General features: G+C 45.2%; 1 protein-coding gene across 2 annotated transcripts in view; it reads right to left on the bottom strand.

Annotated features, from left to right (window-relative positions):
* PRR5L (proline rich 5 like) overlaps window positions 1-18,535 on the bottom strand; it is a 113,098-nt gene that overhangs the window by 83,074 nt on the left and 11,489 nt on the right. The window contains exon 1 of one of the 2 annotated variants that reach the window (XM_090032950.1): window positions 832-894. The exons of the other annotated variant lie outside the window; for it this stretch is intronic. The gene's annotated coding sequence lies outside the window, so the exon portion shown is untranslated. Of the gene's footprint in view, window positions 1-831; window positions 895-18,535 lie in introns of those variants that run through there. 2 annotated transcript variants of the gene reach the window in all.

The raw sequence follows: 18,535 nt of genomic DNA, 5'->3' as shown, positions 1-18,535 counted from the left end.
AGTTCTTGTAGGAGCCTGGCAAAAAGGAGAAATAGTACAGAAAGAAGTAGGAGTACTAGATGATGCCAGGAAGAAGAGGAAACCCATAGCTGCAGTGCATTTATTACAGCTGCAGTGAGTTGCCTCTGTTTACTGTGTACACAAGGAGTAGCATGCAAGAAGATGGCCAGTCTGGATAAATAAACAGAAACGGCCAGGGTCCAAGTTTGGCTGAACAATAGCTTGGGGAGAATGCAAGCCACTCTCTGACTAGACTTCCCTCCAGGAAACCCAAGTCGTAATGAAGTTCTCCTGTTTCCTGTCCCTTAGTCCAAGGGCACTGGCTCTGTTCCAGCCTATCATATAGATCACATACATAGTTAACACCATTCTAAAAATGTTTCAGGCTGCAGGGGCAGGGAGTGAGGTAGCCTCAGTATATTGGGGAGAACGGACCTGTGAAAAATTGTTCTCATTCATGCTGCCCACATATCACCGACCCTCTCCTTAACCCTGTCACTGCCCATAGAAAACATGTTAAAGGACTGAAATACTCTGTCTCCAGCAGAACTGCACTTTTTTCAAAATAACTACTCCAACCCTGACCTCTCAGTCTTTGCCCTTAAAGGAAACACACAATATGCAGGCCAGGGACCAGCAATGCATAACTTTGCTGGAGCCTAAACACCATGGACTTAGAGATATTTGTTTTATGATTTATTTTAACTTACCTTTTAACACCTCTCTCTACAAATGTTTCTTTGCTCCTCGGTCATAATTGCTCAGTTCCAGTGATCAAATCCATCAACAAAAGCAGGTTAAACTAAAGCAACTATACTAATTCATATTTACCTTGCACCACAACTGCTTCTTTTCCAAACCCGATACAGAGTACTTGATGCCTGAGAGCTTGTCTGACATCTCTGCCAGCTATGCAAGCTGATCCAATGTAAGATATCACCTCACTTCACAAGTCTTACTTCTCTCCTATCCCTGGACCTTCATGGCCAGCAGCAACAAACACTGCCACCCACAGGGGTCAGCCTAAAACGTTTGATTTCTTCTTGCCCCCACAAGAAGCAATGTAAAGGCTACTTATTTAGCATCCGTTTACATTTACCAGTCTTGGAGAAGCGTTTTGCAAGGGGCATTTATATAAAAAGGGAGAATTCTAGGACTTGTCCTGCAGAAGACAAACCCCACCCCCCACACATATACTATACTGTACTATACTGTACTTGATCTGAGCCTTCAAGAGGCCGAGAAGTGATACTATACTATACACCAGAGGTGGGCAAAATATGGCCTGTGGCCAGACCCAGCCTGCCAATTAATTATATCTGGAGCCCACGGTTGCCCCGTAGTACTCCACATAGGGCTAATCCCTGCCCGCTCCTAGCTGAGGCAGTCTGCACCATGCTCCTGCCCACACCTGCCAACAGTCCCGGCCCTGGCCAACATGTTCAGCCAGGCAGGGCTGCTCCTGGTGCAGCTCTGTCCCAGGTAGCTCCTGTCCCAGCATGTGGGACTCCAGCTCCAGCTCCCAGCCATCTTCCACCCATCTAGGAGCTGGAACTGGAGCCCTGTGCACTGGGGCAGGAGCCACCTGGCTGTAGTTTCACACCCACCTGGCTGGGCGTGTGGGGCCTGGTACACATCCCCATGGCTACTGCCACCACTTCCCTGCACTACCTACTACCTGGAGCAGCACAGACAGGCAGGAGGAGAAGGAGGATCTGCTGGAGGTGGTGTGACCTGAGCAGTACCTAGGCAGCTGCAGCAGCACGAGGAACAACCCCAGTGGAAAGCTATGCATGCTGGCTGGTGCTCGGGCCATTGGAGGGTGTAGGTGGGAGCATGGTGTGGGCTGACCTGAGTGGGAGTGGGCAGAGCACTGCAGGGACAGCCATGGGCCAGATGGTGTGCAAGGGTGGACTGTACCACACTGGCTGGGCAAACTCTGCTGCATGTGGCCCTGCCCCCTTTCCTTCCTCCCACCCCTGACTGGCTCCCAGACCTAGCATGCATGCACCCCTCCAGATGCATGTACACCCCTCCACATACACAATATACAAGAGTAATATTTTATTGTGAGCTATTATCCAATCACTAGGGCTGTGCTAAATTTCACCCAGTGTTTCGTTTCGAAGTGTTTTGAACTGAAAATAGCAAAACTGAAATGAAACAAAAGCCTTTGAAACAGCTTTGAAATGAAACAAGGGCACTTGAAACATTCTGAAACATTCAAAAAGTTTCGAGTTGCAAAGCCAGGCTTACTTGGCTTCAGAGCTGGTCCCAGGCAGCAGCACCAACCTCCTGTCATCCGGCAAGCAGATCAGGAGCTGCCTGCACCCCTGGGAGGGCTGCGGGGCTGTGCCAGACTCTTTGTGGGGGTGCGTGCCCCGATCTGCCTACTAGATGACAGGAGGATGGTGCTGTCAGCTGGGGCCAGCAGCAGCACCAATCTTCCTGGCGCTGGATGCGGGCTGTGCCCAGCACCATCCCAGGCGGCAGGAGCAACCTCCTGTGATCTGGCAGGCTGATCGGAGCCCCCCATACCTCCAGGAGGTCTGCAGGGCTCTCCCAACTCCTCCTGGGGATGCGGGGGGGGTCCCCAATCTGCTGCCAGCAGCACCAGCCTCCATCATCCGGCAGGCAGGTCGGGGGCCTACACACTGGGGAAGGCTGCGGGGCTCTGCCAGACTCCACCTGGGGGTGTGGGCCCTCGATCTGCCTGCTGGATGACAGGGGGCTAGTGCTGCAGGCTGGGGCCAGCAGCGCCACTGATCTTCCCAGCACTGGGTGGCTGAAATGTTGAAACAGCATCAAAGCAGCAAAACAGTTTCAATGAAACCAAATGGAACTGTGCTTTCGAAAATAAACAAAACTTGAAACGAAACACTGCCCCATTGAAACGTCAAAACAAAAGTCAAAGCAGAACGGTGCTGTTTCACACAGACCTACCAATCACCTCTATATACACTACTCAAAAAATCACAAATCAGGACAAACACTATTTTTTAAATAAAATTAAAGTATATTAGATGTTTGATTTTTAGTATAAGATTTTTTTTAATCTGTAATTTGTTAAAATGATATCTTCTGAAAGATTTTGTGTGTAGCCCTCGACAGCTCACCAAAACTCATTAAGTAACCCACCAGCCAGAATAATTGCCCACCCCTGTTATGCCCAAATGCATACACATATAAAAATAAATGCACTACATACTTATTCTGGAAAGTTTTGGACTTATGGTGGTTTACGTTATCTTTCATGACCTTTCTACAGATGGGCCAGCAAGGATCGAAAGGCTAAGGCCCATCTCTCAAACTGGCACCCAAAAATCAGAGGGCAACTTTTGAGATAACTGAGTTCTGACTTTGAAAGTTCGTATTGGTGTTGTCAAAGCAAGCTGGATTTGCAAGTGAAAATGAGCCACAGGTCAGACAGCCCAAAATTTAGAAGCCAGAGAGAGTGAGAGAGTGTCAGGCTCAAAGCTAGAGTCCAAACCCGTCTCTTGTTCTTGCTCACATGGAAACCAGTTTGGATGAAGGCTCTGTATGCCTTAATCTCTTCCCCATATGGCACTTAAAAAGGAACAAATGAGCATGTTTATATCTGAAACTGATTAGTCCACAATGCTTTCACATGGAGAGCATTGACATTTGAAATCTTTTTCTTTCGAAAAAGAAGTAGTCTTGAGATAAAAAGTAGTTTTATTCTTACCTCCCACTGTCCCTATTTTTACATTTCCTGTCCCAGGAAGGAAAGAATTTTTTTTTTAATTACAGGCTTTGCCTTCCTGGGTTGAATCAAACCAGAATTGATGTTGAGCCTTGAAGAATTATGCATCTGAACTTCTGCTGCAGCAACGAAAAAACTTCCCTGCTTCAATAAGCCGCATATTTCTCTGTGATCCATTAACAGCCACTTCCTCCATGCTAACCTTTTACCTGTTAATGTAAAGACCTTATGTTGACCACTATGTCAAATGATCATTTGTTTCTTATGGAGAGCCATAAAAGCAAAATATCAAAGACAATATGATTATCTCCTTTCCCACTTCAGAGACCTCTCACTAGTAGACGTTTTCTTCCCTATTTTTAATGAGAGATTTTTTAGATAATCTATTTTTCAATCAATTATAAAAAACAGCATCCTGACTCTCTAAAGGCATATTGGCACCCCTTTTTCATAATGCTGACAAACTGGCCAAATTCCAGTTTAGATTGTTATATTCATTCTTTTTGGATAGGGCATTGTTCTTTGCTTCTCATCTTACACACAATTGCACAGTTACCTCTATGTGCTGATAAGTTCCACTTCAGAAGAGGTTCCATGTCACTAATGTGTGAAATACTTAGAAGTTTGTCACTTATATACAAACATCTAGAACTCCTAGTTCAGAAATGATACCTTTTATTAGACCAACTAGGAAATTGCAAAAAAAAATATATCCTTTCTGCAAGCTTTCAGGCTCAAAGGCCCTTCATCAGGCTCAGGGAAAATTAAAGATTAGAAGACCCTGTAGGTAGGAAATGTCTCTAGTGCGTTATGGAATAAAGAAAGATCCCACATAATTTACTGATTCATTTGATGTGCCTGGCTGGGGAAGTATTTGGTTGATTGCATGACTTCACAATGATTTTACACTTAATTCATACAACACAATTTAATTTTAAAGTTCCTTGCTACACATATAACACTGCTTAGCTTTAAGAAATCCTTCCCAAACAATGCTATAAGAATTAGTATTACAAAAACAACTACAATTACAAGTAAAGGTTATTTCTCATGGTATACTTACAATCCTAGAATTCCTAGAACCCAAATCCCCAGCTATACTTTCATTCTTTAGTTATGGTTTTAGGGTTGGTCTCAGCAGTGATAGAAACAACTCCCCTTCCTTCGATCCCCCTAGGCTTCAGCATGAACGGGAGTTCTTGTTCACGGAGACGGTGGTTCAGGTGATCAGTCTGATCCGGCCTACACTTGCAATTCTTCCTTCAGTGTTCTGCAAGTGAGGTTACCTCCAAATTACCCGTACCTACATTACCTGTACCTACGTTACAGTTTTTATTGGGTGAGTTGCCATCTTGGGCCCCTCCTACCCAAACCTGTCACTACTCCCAAATTTGGGCTCGGATCTTTTACCCAACAGATTCCTTTCTTGGGTTGTCTTTGGGAAATTTTCCACACCACTGCTGTGACCTCTTTTGCCAACCCCTTTCCAAAAGCCCCTAGGTTTCAATCTCTCAGAATGTTTGCCCAAGGGTCACTTTTAGGTTAACTTTTTTAAAGGCCTCTAGAGATAAAATTCAAAAACCAAGGCATTCAGCACGTTCGCTGCAAGGCCTCTAAAGATAAAATTCAGAATCAAGACATTCAACACGTAGGCAGAAACAAGCAATGGTCCTAGATAAAAAGATGAACCTTGCCTTTTTTCTAAACTGGCTAATGGGTATTTATTACAAAAATTCAAACTATTACATTCAATATGACAAGAAATAAACTTCGTTTTTGCCCAGAGGAAGCTGGAAATCTGTCCCCCTGGGTCCATGAGAGTGTCTTCATGAGTTGTTCAGATTAAGAGTTTCTGATACTTCACCCCAGGCTCAGTCCACTAAATTGTGCAGTTCTTTCACATATTATATCTACAAAGTCATCAGGTTTAAAGAGAGCAGCTCTCATAGCCTTAGGATTTTTACTTTTCAGGATTTTTTTTCAGAACAAAGAAACTGTACCCACACTAAAAGTACCACAGAAACTGTGGTAGGCTGTGTTCAAAGATACAACAAGTTTTGAATTGTTTTTTTAAACCCAACATAACCAATGACAGAGATGACTTAACACAAAAAATCTGTGTACATCTTAATTTAAGCTTGAGTTTTTTAGAAACATAAGATGGGAGGGAACCAAGGATCATCTCTTCCAACCCCTGCACAAATGCAAGATTCACAGTTCCTAAATCATCCCAGGCAGATGATTCTTAAAAACCGTTAAAAAAATTCCACAATAACCACAAGACGTTTGTTTCATTGTTCTGCTCTTCTTACAGTCAGGAAACGTTTTCTGAAATTTGATTTAAATATGCTTTGCTGTAGTTTATGCTCTTGGAAATAGAATAATAGCCATGGCGTGGCACTATCATGTTTGTGTCACTGCATAACAACATTATATCACAACATTGCACTGTCTTTTAATGACTCAACACCACAAGGTAAAGATGTAGCCTGTGGTCTTCCCTTGTAGTACTGCATCAAGAGAAAAGGAGAAATACAAGGCACTACAGAGATTTGTTGACAGAGGGTGCATCTACATGTGCATTAATGTGCCGTAGTTACTGGCATTAAGTTTAGTACCAGTAATAACAGGTAGTAATTCAATGCACAACCAGCACTAATGCATAGTAGTGTCAGCGCATGCCTTTTTAGTGATGCTTGTGTTGTAGATTCATTATACTGCGCATTAGCACAGCTTTTGCCGTGACACGCTAACACACAGTAGAATTAGTCTACTGTGTATTTAGGCTAGGTACAGACATTACACATAAACTAGTTTAAGTGATTAGAAACTCGTTTAAACCTCTAGCAGAGCAGATGTTCAGTGCACATGAACCAGTCTGAAAATGACTGAAACCGGTTTGAGATAAGCCTCATTGAATGTAGTATCAGACTTAACTGATTTGGGTCAAACTGGTTTATGCAACATCTGTCCCAGAGCCCTTGCTAATTTAAGATAAATCTGACTCCCCAGCATCCTGGCATGCTGTCTGGGCTGGGCTGGGCTGGGCTGGGCGGGGCTCTGCTCCACAGCAGGGCTGGCCCTTCCCCTCTGCTCCCTGGCTGCAGCTCAGGCAGCTGCTCTCCCACCCTTTCACCACTCCCTGCTAAGCAGGAATTACCCCCTCCCCTCTCCATTACTGAGAGGTGTCTGTGTTTTAGCTAGTAGACCACATGCTGGCTACGGTCCATGCTGTAGCAGACAGGACAAAGGGAGAATCAACAGGTCATATCTCTCTGTTGTTTTCTTACTGGGGTGATAAGCACCGAGTTAAGAGAGATAAACACTGTTATCAATTCCCTGCTGGTCTGGTCAGAAGATGGGGAAACCTAATCAGAGCATCCTGACAAGCCTGAGCACACACCCCTCAGCTCAACACTATGTGAGGGAAGGGAGGGCTGCTCTAGCACCCCCTGGCTTCTAGCCTGAGCCACTGCAGGCATGTGCCTGTATTTCTGGGATGTCTGTGAGGTTACAAACTGATTTAGCCTAGCCAGGTTAAACTAAACTGCAAAGATTGAATCAATTCAAGCTCAGTCTTTTTGAATATCTCTTCCTAGCCTTACAGTCTCATGTAGACATGGCCAGAGTTGCCTTTTGTCACAACAGGCTTGGATGTGTCCGTATGCAAATCTGATGAGAACTGGCAAAAACTAGCCTTCTGTTTCTGCTAAAACTACATACCCAAAATACAAACAAGCCCTAAAGCTAGTCCATTGCCACTGGTGTAATCCCAGTAGGTGTGCTCCAGTGATATAGCTATCTCGGCAGCTGTAAGCCCTGGTTGGACATGACAATGTTGTGGTAGTGCGTGATGTTATAGTTGTGACGGTCCAGGACTTATGCAAGGTGCAAGGATGTTTTGTAACATACTATGATTCCTACACATGCCTTTCCCAAAATGTGATATACCTGATCTAATACACCAAGTGCCCTTATGGCAACCACGTGGGTAAAACTAAAGAGCAACTATACACCAGAATGAATTCTCAAAGAAAAAAATATAAAGGATAGAGACCTGTGCACACCATTAAGAGAACATTTCTTATGGAACAACTACTCCCTGTCTGACCTCACTATCCTCATGCTCAAGGGAAATCTACCCAACACTTTTAAAAGGCGAACTTGGGAACAAAAATTCATAAACTGACTGGACACTAGACAATGATACTGGTGTTATAGACATTATATTTATCTGACTCCTGAATTCTTTCCATACATGAAAGGTAAGAATGATCTTTCTCCCTTTTGATAGGCCTTGATCTCCCCGTAATCAGCTTCTTTTCTTCTGCTAGTTCTGTGTCTGTTACACCTGGGAAATTCTCTTACCCCATCCCACTGCTGTTCTTTACTACGCTTTGCCTGGTTCTTATGAGCAGGTCTGAGGAAGATTGTCTTGGGCTCCTGACAGATGTTAAAGTAAAGGCATGATGGGATCCAGTGCAGGATCTCAACAATCCTGCTTCCTACCATGACAGAAGGCACAATTGTACGATCCTGCATCAGATACTTTTGTGCCATATTGTTGGTGCAGAGGAGACTGATCCTGGGCTCTCCTTGTGCCATCAAGAAGTAAGATTGTTTCAGAACTGGGGGACTGCACCATGCCCTCCCCTGGCTGGAAGCCCCAGTTATCTGGGTGCAGTCCCTAGCTGTGAACCCCAATCACTGGAGGGGCCTCGTAGCCGCTGGAGCACCCAAAAGTCTTAAAAGTTTCTGGTATGCTTCGAAGGCTGGGCACTGGCTCCATGTTCAGTTAAAGATGGATTAGGAACCAAGGAACCCATCACAAAGTATGCATGTTCTGTGTAATAACTTTGTGGCTTGCTCCTTGTTTTATCACACCATTACGTGATTGAACATGCGGCCAGGTTACCACTTAAGACACAATTAACCACTTTATCATGTTTTAAGTGCAATGTCTGTCAGGAACCTTGCATCTGAAAGCTTGTCTAACTATCTCCATTAAATAGTTGGTCCAATAAAAGATATCACTTTTTACATCTGCCTCTTGCATCCCCTGACAACAGTCTCTTGCAGTGAAGATAAAAATTAGCAAATGCAGCCACGTGGACACATATCCAGAGATATAGCATTATCAGCAATTGTGAGCTGACAAAAATCTACAGTACTATAGAGAGTTTTACTGCCAGGATGTGGGATAAGGCATACTCATGATAACTGTACTGAATGTCTTGAGTAGAGGCAGGTGATGGCTCTATCTCTGAATTATGTTTAAATCTTCTAGGCTGGATAATGATGATGAAGGGTGTTAACAAACTGAAACTTTTTTAGGGTATAGAGACAAATTCTGTAGCTAAGAATACCATTTTTAATGCTGTGCCATTCCTCCTTTTGATTCAAGCTCTGGTACCATGAGGTGTGATTCCCACTGCTGAACAATGACTTGTGTCTGCACTCTTTGTATAATGCTCCCTTTGTGAAAACTGGGAACGAAGTCTGCTTGTTTGCCTGATGTGTCAGCCAGAGGAAAAAAAACAAGTGTTCTAGTGCTCAGGTGCTCCATTCGCAAGTCAGAGAATCAAACTGATAGATCAAGATATATGTGCATGTATTTCTGAGGCATCAGGATTAGAAGTCAATCTTCTGTAAATGCTTTTTGTCCTTTTTGCTCAGTAAGTCCCCTAACTGAAAAGGACTGCAAAGGCCCATCAGCCATAAACTCTTGTGAGGGCAGTTTGGTATTTTATCATTTAAACTGAGATAACCCCAATGTAGTCAATGGCTTGAAACTAATTCAATCCAAAGAAAATGAGCATCAAATATAGCCACAAACAGAGGTGAAAGCACTCCTTGTGATATTAGTCCTGGACATTACACAGTCCTACCAATATACATCACTCATTTCCCAAAGCCCCCAGTTCCAACAGAGCTCTTCCTCCCCACTACCCCATGTATGCATCTCATTCTTGGTCCTCATTATCTGCAGCTGTTACAACACTGGGTCCCACATGCCTCAGACTGCATCAGACAGTTAGATTCTTGCCTACTACCATTTAATTTTCCTTGGGATCTAGTTCATTTCTAATTGCTCAATATAGGGGGCAGCAAAATAAACAGCTGAGACTGCAGCTGAGACTGTTTGCAGAGTGGAGGCCTTGCCCAGGTAATGAAGGGAAGCGACAGCACTGCCTGAAGAATTGATGACTGGTGGCTCTGGCTCCAGCTCCCATGGTAGCAGTGTGGGCCAAGTTGGAAGTGGCCTGTGCTTAGAACCAAGCTCAAATGGCTCCTCCACTGCAAAATATTGCTGATCTACCATAGACTAGATCTACCATAGACCATTTAATTCCTGTCCTAATCTAGAGTTGAACTTGTTTTTCAAAATCATACTTTTTAGAGTTTAAAAGACACAGGCCTGGGATAAAAACCATTGGAGTTTTATTCCCAGCAATGCCAACAACTTTCTCTGTCTTTGGGAAAGTCATTTCATTTCTCTGTACTTCTTTTCTTGTTTGTATAACCAGAGACAACCGAGTAGGGTGTGGGTCCCCACCTGCAGACGTGAGGAAGCTGGCAGTGGATTCGGTGGCGAGGGGGGAGTTAAGCAGCCACACGCAAAGCTGGCAGCAGCACGGAGTCCCGCGGCTGCTTCGCCCATTCTGCAGGGCCCCACAAAGTGCAGAACCCAGGGTGGTCACCCCAATTTATACCCCCCTAGGGACGGCCCTGCGTATAACAATACCCATCCCAGATGAATGTTTCAAAGGCTAACTACCCTCTGAAACCCTTACCCCGTCACACTACACTCTAACCTTCCCAAAGAAGACAGCACTGACTGGCCCATCCTTCAAGACATCCTTCTGTTCAAAGTGTTTCTGGGATATTCCATTTGAGTACATCCTGTAGCAGAGCAGTCACTGTAAACTCCAACCTCCATTCCCCTAATGCAAACGAAACATATGCAGAAGAAAAGTGGGTTCAGGGCTTCAGTGGGCATGTGTACACATTCACTAATGTGCCATAGTTACTGCACATTAAGTTTAGTATTTGGTTAACTAAGAACTAAATCAATGTGCAGCATAGGCGACACACAGGGAGGGCACGGGGGGGGGGGGCATGTGCCCCCTCCTGACAGAGCTGCCACCGACACTGCCAGCAATGTCTGTGGGCGCCCCCGCCCCTAGACTCAGGAAGCACCAGTCACCGATGATGCACAGTAACGTGCTACTGAGCACATAGTTATTTAGGGATGCTTACTGTGTGGTAGCCTAATACTACTGAGCAGTGGTGTATTAGCACGGTTTTTGCCTGGCATGCTACTGTGCAGTGTTATTAGGCTACTGCACAGTTAGCATCTTGTGTAGATGTGCCCAGTGTGTTCAAATGAAGCTCATGACATTCATATCCAAACCACTGTTTTGGTAATGGGAGGTGTGGTAGATAATTAATTCATAGACAGTGGTTATAGGTACCTCTTCTGGAGAAAATGCTGTGGTATTAATTTCTATTACACATGCTTCATTTACTATGTAATGGACCGTGCAGAGTGGGGGGTGGGGAGGGGAAGTATGTATTCATGCATCTTGTGTACTCCGCTTGAACAGCTTCCTTTAGAAGAGAATTAATTGTTTCATATGGTATCATATTCCAACCTTGTACTATTGCTAGAAGGCCAACAGAGATTTAGATGGATTTGATTTGTTTGTTGCCTAATGTTTCAGGCATTCTTAGTCTGAGGTCTTAATAAAATTAATTAATTTCCACTATTCTGAGCTAACCAGAAATATGCAGACTGAACTAGCTCAGAAAGCGTGCTTGGTGCCAACTGTGGAAATCCCATGAGGTAAGGATATAAAATATGCTGAAATATAGGTAGGAGCAAAGTCAGGCTGCAGCTTCATGCTGACTTAGAGAAGGCTTCATTTTAGTTTGCTTGTTGTGTTGTACCAATGTTTCACATACCTAAATTCCTTGGCTGTAGAAGATGCACAGCTCTGAACTCCCCAAGTTGCCCCAGTATAATTGGATAAGAGAAACTACCGTTGCAGAACAGATCACTGGTCCACATAGTTCATCAGTCCGACTCTGACAGTCCTCGGTAGTACCAGCTGCTTTAGAGGAGAGCTGTTACTGTCACAGCCCTTCGGCTGCAAGGACTTGGGTTTGGCAGTCCCTAGGCTCCCACACAGCTGCTGTTCCCTACATCACTCCAGTGCAGTAGCAGCAGCGAGTGACTCTAGGCTTCCCCTCCCTCTGGTTTCTGCTTCCTGTGCCACCCCTGTTTTAGAGGAATGTATACAATACAGCACAAAAGGCAGGGACAGAAAAGGTAAATCACAAGCCCAAAGCAAAAGTTTCTTCATAACTCACATTAACTGGCAGTTGTTCTTGAAGTGACAGATGGAGAAATACAACTGTATTGATGCTAATTCTTGAAAATGAAACTTTTAAAAATATGTATGTCTGTGTATGTACATATAAACTCCCAATGAAGAGGCACTGCCCATGGCCCAGAAAGTGAAAAGAAAAAACCATCAGGTAAATAATGATAACTCGATGATATTATAAAGAGCTCTTTGAGTTTTAATGATATATGAGGCTGTTAGTAATACAGGGATGGACCTGTTTCTAAACATAATTTTTTAAAATTATCTTGACACTTTCCCCCTTCAGAGATTTGCTAAATTAAGTCATTCAGCATGATGGATTGGAGAAAGAGAGACAGCAGGATTTTTTTTTATATATTACAAGTTCTAGCCCTATAGAAACCCTACTTACCTTCTGCTTTAAAGAACTGTTACAGAAACTTTCTGAACACTCAGGGCATGCCTCACTTTCCCTGTTTATTCACATCTTTTTGCCTGCATTTTAATTCAACCAGAATTGGGGACAGACATGGCTTTTGTTTGATTTTCAGAATCACATGCCTGCTCCAGCATTATGAAATAAATGGAAGCTTTCCCGCTTACTTTATTATTTTTTTTTATTGGTACTGTCGTATTATTCTCCTTTGTACTAGTTACAGCACAAATCAAAAACAGATCAAAAAAGGCAATCCTTGCTACAAACAGGTGCACAATCAAGCCCTTAGTAAAGATAATCTGGGAACTACGGGTGGGGCTGGATAACTGTCTGTGGGATGTGGATCCTTTCGCCTCAGCAATCAGATGGCACTTCCTTAAATCCAATTTAGGTTGGGGGTTACCAAGAGATTTTATGTTGTCTTTTTAGTAATATATGACAATGAAATGTTGGGAGTGTGTTCTGATGTCCAAGCTACAACACCACAACTACATCTGCCATTAGCTTGCACCACTTGAGACAGCAAGAAAAGAGAGGTTAAAAACAAAATGAATGCAGATGCTGTGATGTCTATTGCTCATCCAGATTAAGGCGGGCACTTGAAGGATCTGTCAAGCCAGCACCTTGTACCTTCCACCTTCCAATTAAACTAGCGACATAATTAACTACAGAAACCAAACACATCTAAAAGGAGTAGGTGGAAACTAGCCTCATATAACATTGTTTCCTTGACATCTGCTGTATGAATGTAACACATATGTAAAGAATTCAACAGTTTATAGCAGATCTACCTAGACCGCACATTCCCATTACATTAAGAAGCACTGGTACTTATTGGGTTCCTGGAGCATGACACAATGACACCTAGTGGTTAAAGCACAGCAGTGCAGAGAATGTTAAGTGAGGCTGGGTCACTTGGCAGAGAGGAAAAGTGCAAGAAAAATCAGTTCAGTTGACTGACAACAGGTATTTTAAATGCCCATAGGTCATGTCAGATAGCTTGGGCCTGAAATCTGGAGGCTAAGATGTTGCAAGGAACTGTAGGGTGGCAAGCTCTTGTAATGAAAACAAGACACGTGATTGGCTGCTGTCTCTGAAGTCCGTTCACTGTCAGTATCCACCACACTCCTTACAGATGCCAATACAAGGTTTTACTCAATCCTTGCACTGGTGATTATAAAGGAAGGCAAAGGGGAAGTTAACAAGTGCTTTCAGCTCTTTTGAGATACTGGACTTTTTTTTTTTTTACAAAAAGAAGGAAGTTACATTTTCAGTGAGCTCGAAACATTTCATTTACTGTTACCAGTTAGGCTTCTTGTTTATTTTTCACTTCTGTCTTCACAAGGAAGACGAAGGACTTCTGTCCTTAGACTCTTGCCCTTTCTGCCACTCCAGCAGCAACTTGCTCCAAGGTCTGGGCTGCAAACAAAGAAGGGAAATGTTTAAATACGAACAAAATTCACCTTTGCAAAAAATGGAAACATTTCTCTTGATCCAAGCTGTATTATGCTGAATGTTCTCACAGGAGTTGTGCAGTTGTTAAAGTCAGGATGAGATCTTGGATAGAGGCTTTGAAACCTAGCAATAGCTAAAAATAAAACCTGCGCTTTGTCTGTTTTTGCTTGACACCTTGCAACTACGACAAATTTATAGTCCAGTGTGGAATGGCCTGACCTGCCAATCACATTTTAAATAGGCCATTTGCAAGAGTTCAGTGGGGCCAGGGGAAGGTACATTGTATTGAACAAGCCATTAACTTGTAACGTCTGCTTCACAGTGACATTAAGTTGATCATTTCCCAGGTACAATTGCAATAACCCTGGGCAGTGTTATATAGCTCAGACACTTACTGACATCTGGGAGCACCACTGGAGTCTTATAGGTCATCACCAGATATATTAGCACTCCCTCTGTAACAGCTTCAACTGTCAGCAATTGAAATGGAAAAAGGCAACAGTTGTTTTATCTGAGAGGCCAGAGGAAGAGGGTTAAAGATAAGATAGGTTTTAAATGGGTACAAAAGCAAACAAGCCACAGTTTGGGCCCTTGCCTATATAGAAAGGATTTTAGGATGGGATCATTCAGGGATTAGATGGGCCCAAGCTTTACCCCAGAGAAGGTCTAGAGAGCATCAAGCGTGATTTTTCACTGTTTAGCTAGTTATGTATTCCCTTGCTTAACTAGTTGTACTAATGCAAAGCACAAGCAGAATTCTGTCCTCCTCACTCCGCAGCATTTTATACCCATTATGCGTTTGTGTAAGGCTAGGGACAGACATTTAAAAAGCTGGAGCCTGAATTGATTCAGTCTTTGCAGGTTAGTCTAACTTGCCTAGATCGAACCAATTTGCAAGTGTACAGGCATTCCCTCTAGACTGAGGAAATGCAGGCATGTACCTGCAGGCACTCAAGGCAGGAGCTGGGGAGTGGAAGAGCATGTCTTCAGCTGCAGAGAAGCTGTGCTGGGTTGGGGGAGGGGGTGGCATGGCCAGCCCTGGCAGTAGCCTGAAGTAAAGTATCTAGTGAGGGGGTTTAATTCCCTCCTCCCTCTCCCATGGACCTGAGCTAGGGTCTGCCTAGTGCTCCCCACTCACTCCTGTAGCAGCAGGTGCATAACCAGACGTTGGCCAGCATAGCCCCTTGAGGAAGAGGGGGCAAAGAAGGGGGAATAACCTCCCTTCCTACCTCCTCTGCTCCCAGGGGACCACAGCCGGGGTCTGCACACCCCAACTGCCACCACTGCCATTTGCTTCCTGTACAAGGCAAGCGGCAGGAAGACCCTCCTGCCCCCTCCACCAGACGGTAGATGCCAGAGAGATAGCCTCTCTGGCTGCACCCCCACCACTGGTGCAGCAAGGTGGGGAGGGTGACCATGATGAGGGCTGTAGCCCATGTCACGGTGTCCCAGAGCACGAGCCTCTTCCTGGTAGTGGCGGCCATGCTGTGGGGTGCAGAAAGCTGCCACAGACTCTGTGGCGTGAGCAGCAGCGGTGTTGTGGGGGCTTGCTACAACCACCACTCTGCGTCCTGGTGCTACCGCTCACCCCACCCAGTCTGCAGCAGCTGTGAACCTCTGCTTGTGGCCCCCCATCGGGAAAAGGTTCACGGTCCCTGGACACCATGACAGGGGGTGCTGCTCCCCTCAAGGGCCCCGCCCCCTCACCAGCAGCAGGGCAGGGGCATGGCCAGAGGCTAGCCAGCATGGCCAATTAGGTGAGGGGGATTATTCCCCCACTCTCTCTCACATCCCATGATCACCTCTTGGGGAAACTGGCCAATTGTGGCCTTGGATCCACCATGACCCGCTGACTGGGAAATCGGCTCCGTGATTGGACTCAGAGGGCAGTAATTGATGGCAGCCACTCATCATGGTGTCCTGTGACCAGTGGGGTCCCCCGAGGCTCTGTCCTTGGACCCACATTGTTCAACATCTTCATTAATGATGTGGATATTGGAGTCAGGAGTGGATTGGCCAAGTTTGCTGATGACACCAAACTTTGGGGCAAAGCATCCACACCAGAAGATAGGCGGGCAATCCAGCCTGACCTGGACAGGCTCAGCAAATGGGCGGACGAGAACCTGATGGTGTTTAACACTGAAGAAGGTTGGGAAGAAAAACCTGCAGCATCCTTATATGCTTGGCAGTGCTACGCTGGCTAGCACTACAAAAGAAAGAGACTTGGGGTTCATCATTGACCACAAGATGAACATGAGCCTCCAATGCGATGCTGCAGCTAATAAAGTGACCAAAATGCTGGCTTGCATCCATAGATGCTTCTCGAGCAAATCCCGGGACGTCATTCTCCCTTTGTACTCGGCCTTGGTGAGGCCGCAGCTGGAGTACTGCGTCCAGTTTTGGGTTCCACAATTCAAAAAGGATGTGGAGAAGCTTGAGAGAGTCCAGAGAAGAGCCACACACATGATCAGAGGTCAGGAAAACAGACCTTATGATGACAGGCTGAGAGCCACGTGGCTCTTTATCCTGGAAAAGCGCAGGTTCAGGGGCGACCTGATGGCCACCTATGTTTATTGGGATGACCATCAGTATCTGGGGAATGTTTGTTCACCAGAGCGCCCCAAGGGATGACGAGGTCGAACGGTCATAAACTACTGTGAAACCGTTTCAGGCTGGACATAAGGAAGAATTTCTTTACTGTCCGAGCCCCCAAGGTCTGGAACAGCCTGCCATCGGAGGTGGTTCAAGCACCTACATTGAACACCTCCGAAAGCAAATTGGATGCTTATCTTGCCAGGATCCTATGATCCCAGCTGACTTCCTGCCCTTTGGGCAGGGGGGCTAGACTCGATGATCTTCCGAGGTCCTTTAGCCCTAATGTCTATGAAATCTATGAAATATGAAAATCTGGTGGAGAGGCAGAGAGGGGGCTTATCTCACCACTTGCCCCACGCAGGGAGCAATTGGTGGTGGTGGTGGTGGCAGTCGGGGCAGGCAGACCTCATCTGCAGTCCCAGGGGCAGAGGAAGAATCCCCACTTCCTGCCCCCTTTGCCTCAGGGCACCATGCTGGCCAGTGTTTGGTCATGCCCTCACCCCTGCAGCAGCAAGGGGTGAGCACCTGATAGACTCTGGTTTGGGTTCATGCCAGTTGGACAGGGAGGAGGGAATTAAACACCCTCCCTGACCAGTTCACTCCAGGCTACCGCTGGGGCTGGCCACACATCTGCTGCTGAAGCAGCCAGTGGAGAAATGCGGGTCCATGCTGGTGGGACAGGAGAGGGTGGGGGAATAAACCTCTTCCCCGATTTCTTCTGGGGCCAGCGTTCGCCCAGGCCCCTGCCCCTCTGCCCCTGCCTGTCCCTGCTCCAGCTACGGAGCAGAGAGGCAGGGCCAGCCCTGCTCAGCTGAAGCAGAGACCCAAGCCCAGAGAGCTGGCCAGGATGCTGAGGGACTCTGGTTTAACTTAAACCAGGAAGGGGTCCGGGGACAGACGTTGTGTAAACCGGTTTGAGCAAATCAGTTAAGTCTGATACTATATTCAACCAGGTTTATCTCAAACCAGTTTCAGCCATTTTGCAAGTGGTTTACGTGCACTGAACATATGTTCTGTTACATGTTTAAGCCAGTTTCTGATTACTTAAACTAGTTTGTGTGTAACTTCTGTCCCTAGGCTAAATGACTAAACAAAGAGCAGTGCAAGGGAGAGTTGGGTTCTGACATCACAATGACCAGTGGAACTGTACCAACAGAAACAACTGTGGGAAACTTTAGCAGGAGCGGGGTAGAGGGGGCAAGGAAGAGTCTGGTATGGACAAATTCTTGAGCCAAGGATTATCTGTCAGCTACTGTAATCAATAGGGAAGCTTTCCTGAGTCACGCGATCCCAACCAATGAGTGTGCATTACAGTAACAAGAACTCAGGTGTCAAGATGTTAAATACAAGAGCTTTGTTTTTGTGCCTGCAAGGATCTTTGAATCGATACACGTTCAAAGTCTACTGTCAAGTAGTCTTACTAGTAGAGATTTTCAATATTTTTAACTTCTTCATGGCTTACTGAATAATACTTAGAAGTTTTCAGTACACTTCCCAAGTTTAGATTTAAAAATTTAAAAATGCTCTGCAAAAGGTGGATAAGCATCTTTGTCCTTTGTCCTAGCTAAGCACCTTTTGTCCTGAGAATTTAGAGGCATGGCCTTTGTGACTTGAATTGTAGAATTCTATGCCTGTAGTCACAGAAGCTCCCCTTGGCTTTAGTGGTCTCCAAGATTGTTCTGCCTAAACTGCACATGGGCAGCAAACTAGAGTCTAAACCATCTGAAAGGTTAACTTTAATTAGAATGAATTAAATGAGGGCCAGGGCACAGAGAAGTGGAAAACTGTTCTTTCATTAATGGATCCAGACACAATCTTTCAACAACAATGATGATCTATCCCCCATCCCTTTCCCCAAAGCTGACATGCTAGAATACGCTGGAAGCCACATTTTCAGAATAGATACATCAGAGGACCTCTTCACTTCATTGTAACTGGGATCTGAAGAAAGATGCT

This window comes from Crocodylus siamensis, chromosome 2, assembly GCF_052110815.1.
Source record: "Crocodylus siamensis isolate JL-2025a chromosome 2, ASM5211081v1, whole genome shotgun sequence".
NCBI lineage: Eukaryota > Metazoa > Chordata > Crocodylia > Crocodylidae > Crocodylus > Crocodylus siamensis.
Note: the sequence above shows the minus strand (reverse complement) of the source record. Positions and strands in the feature narration are given on the sequence as shown.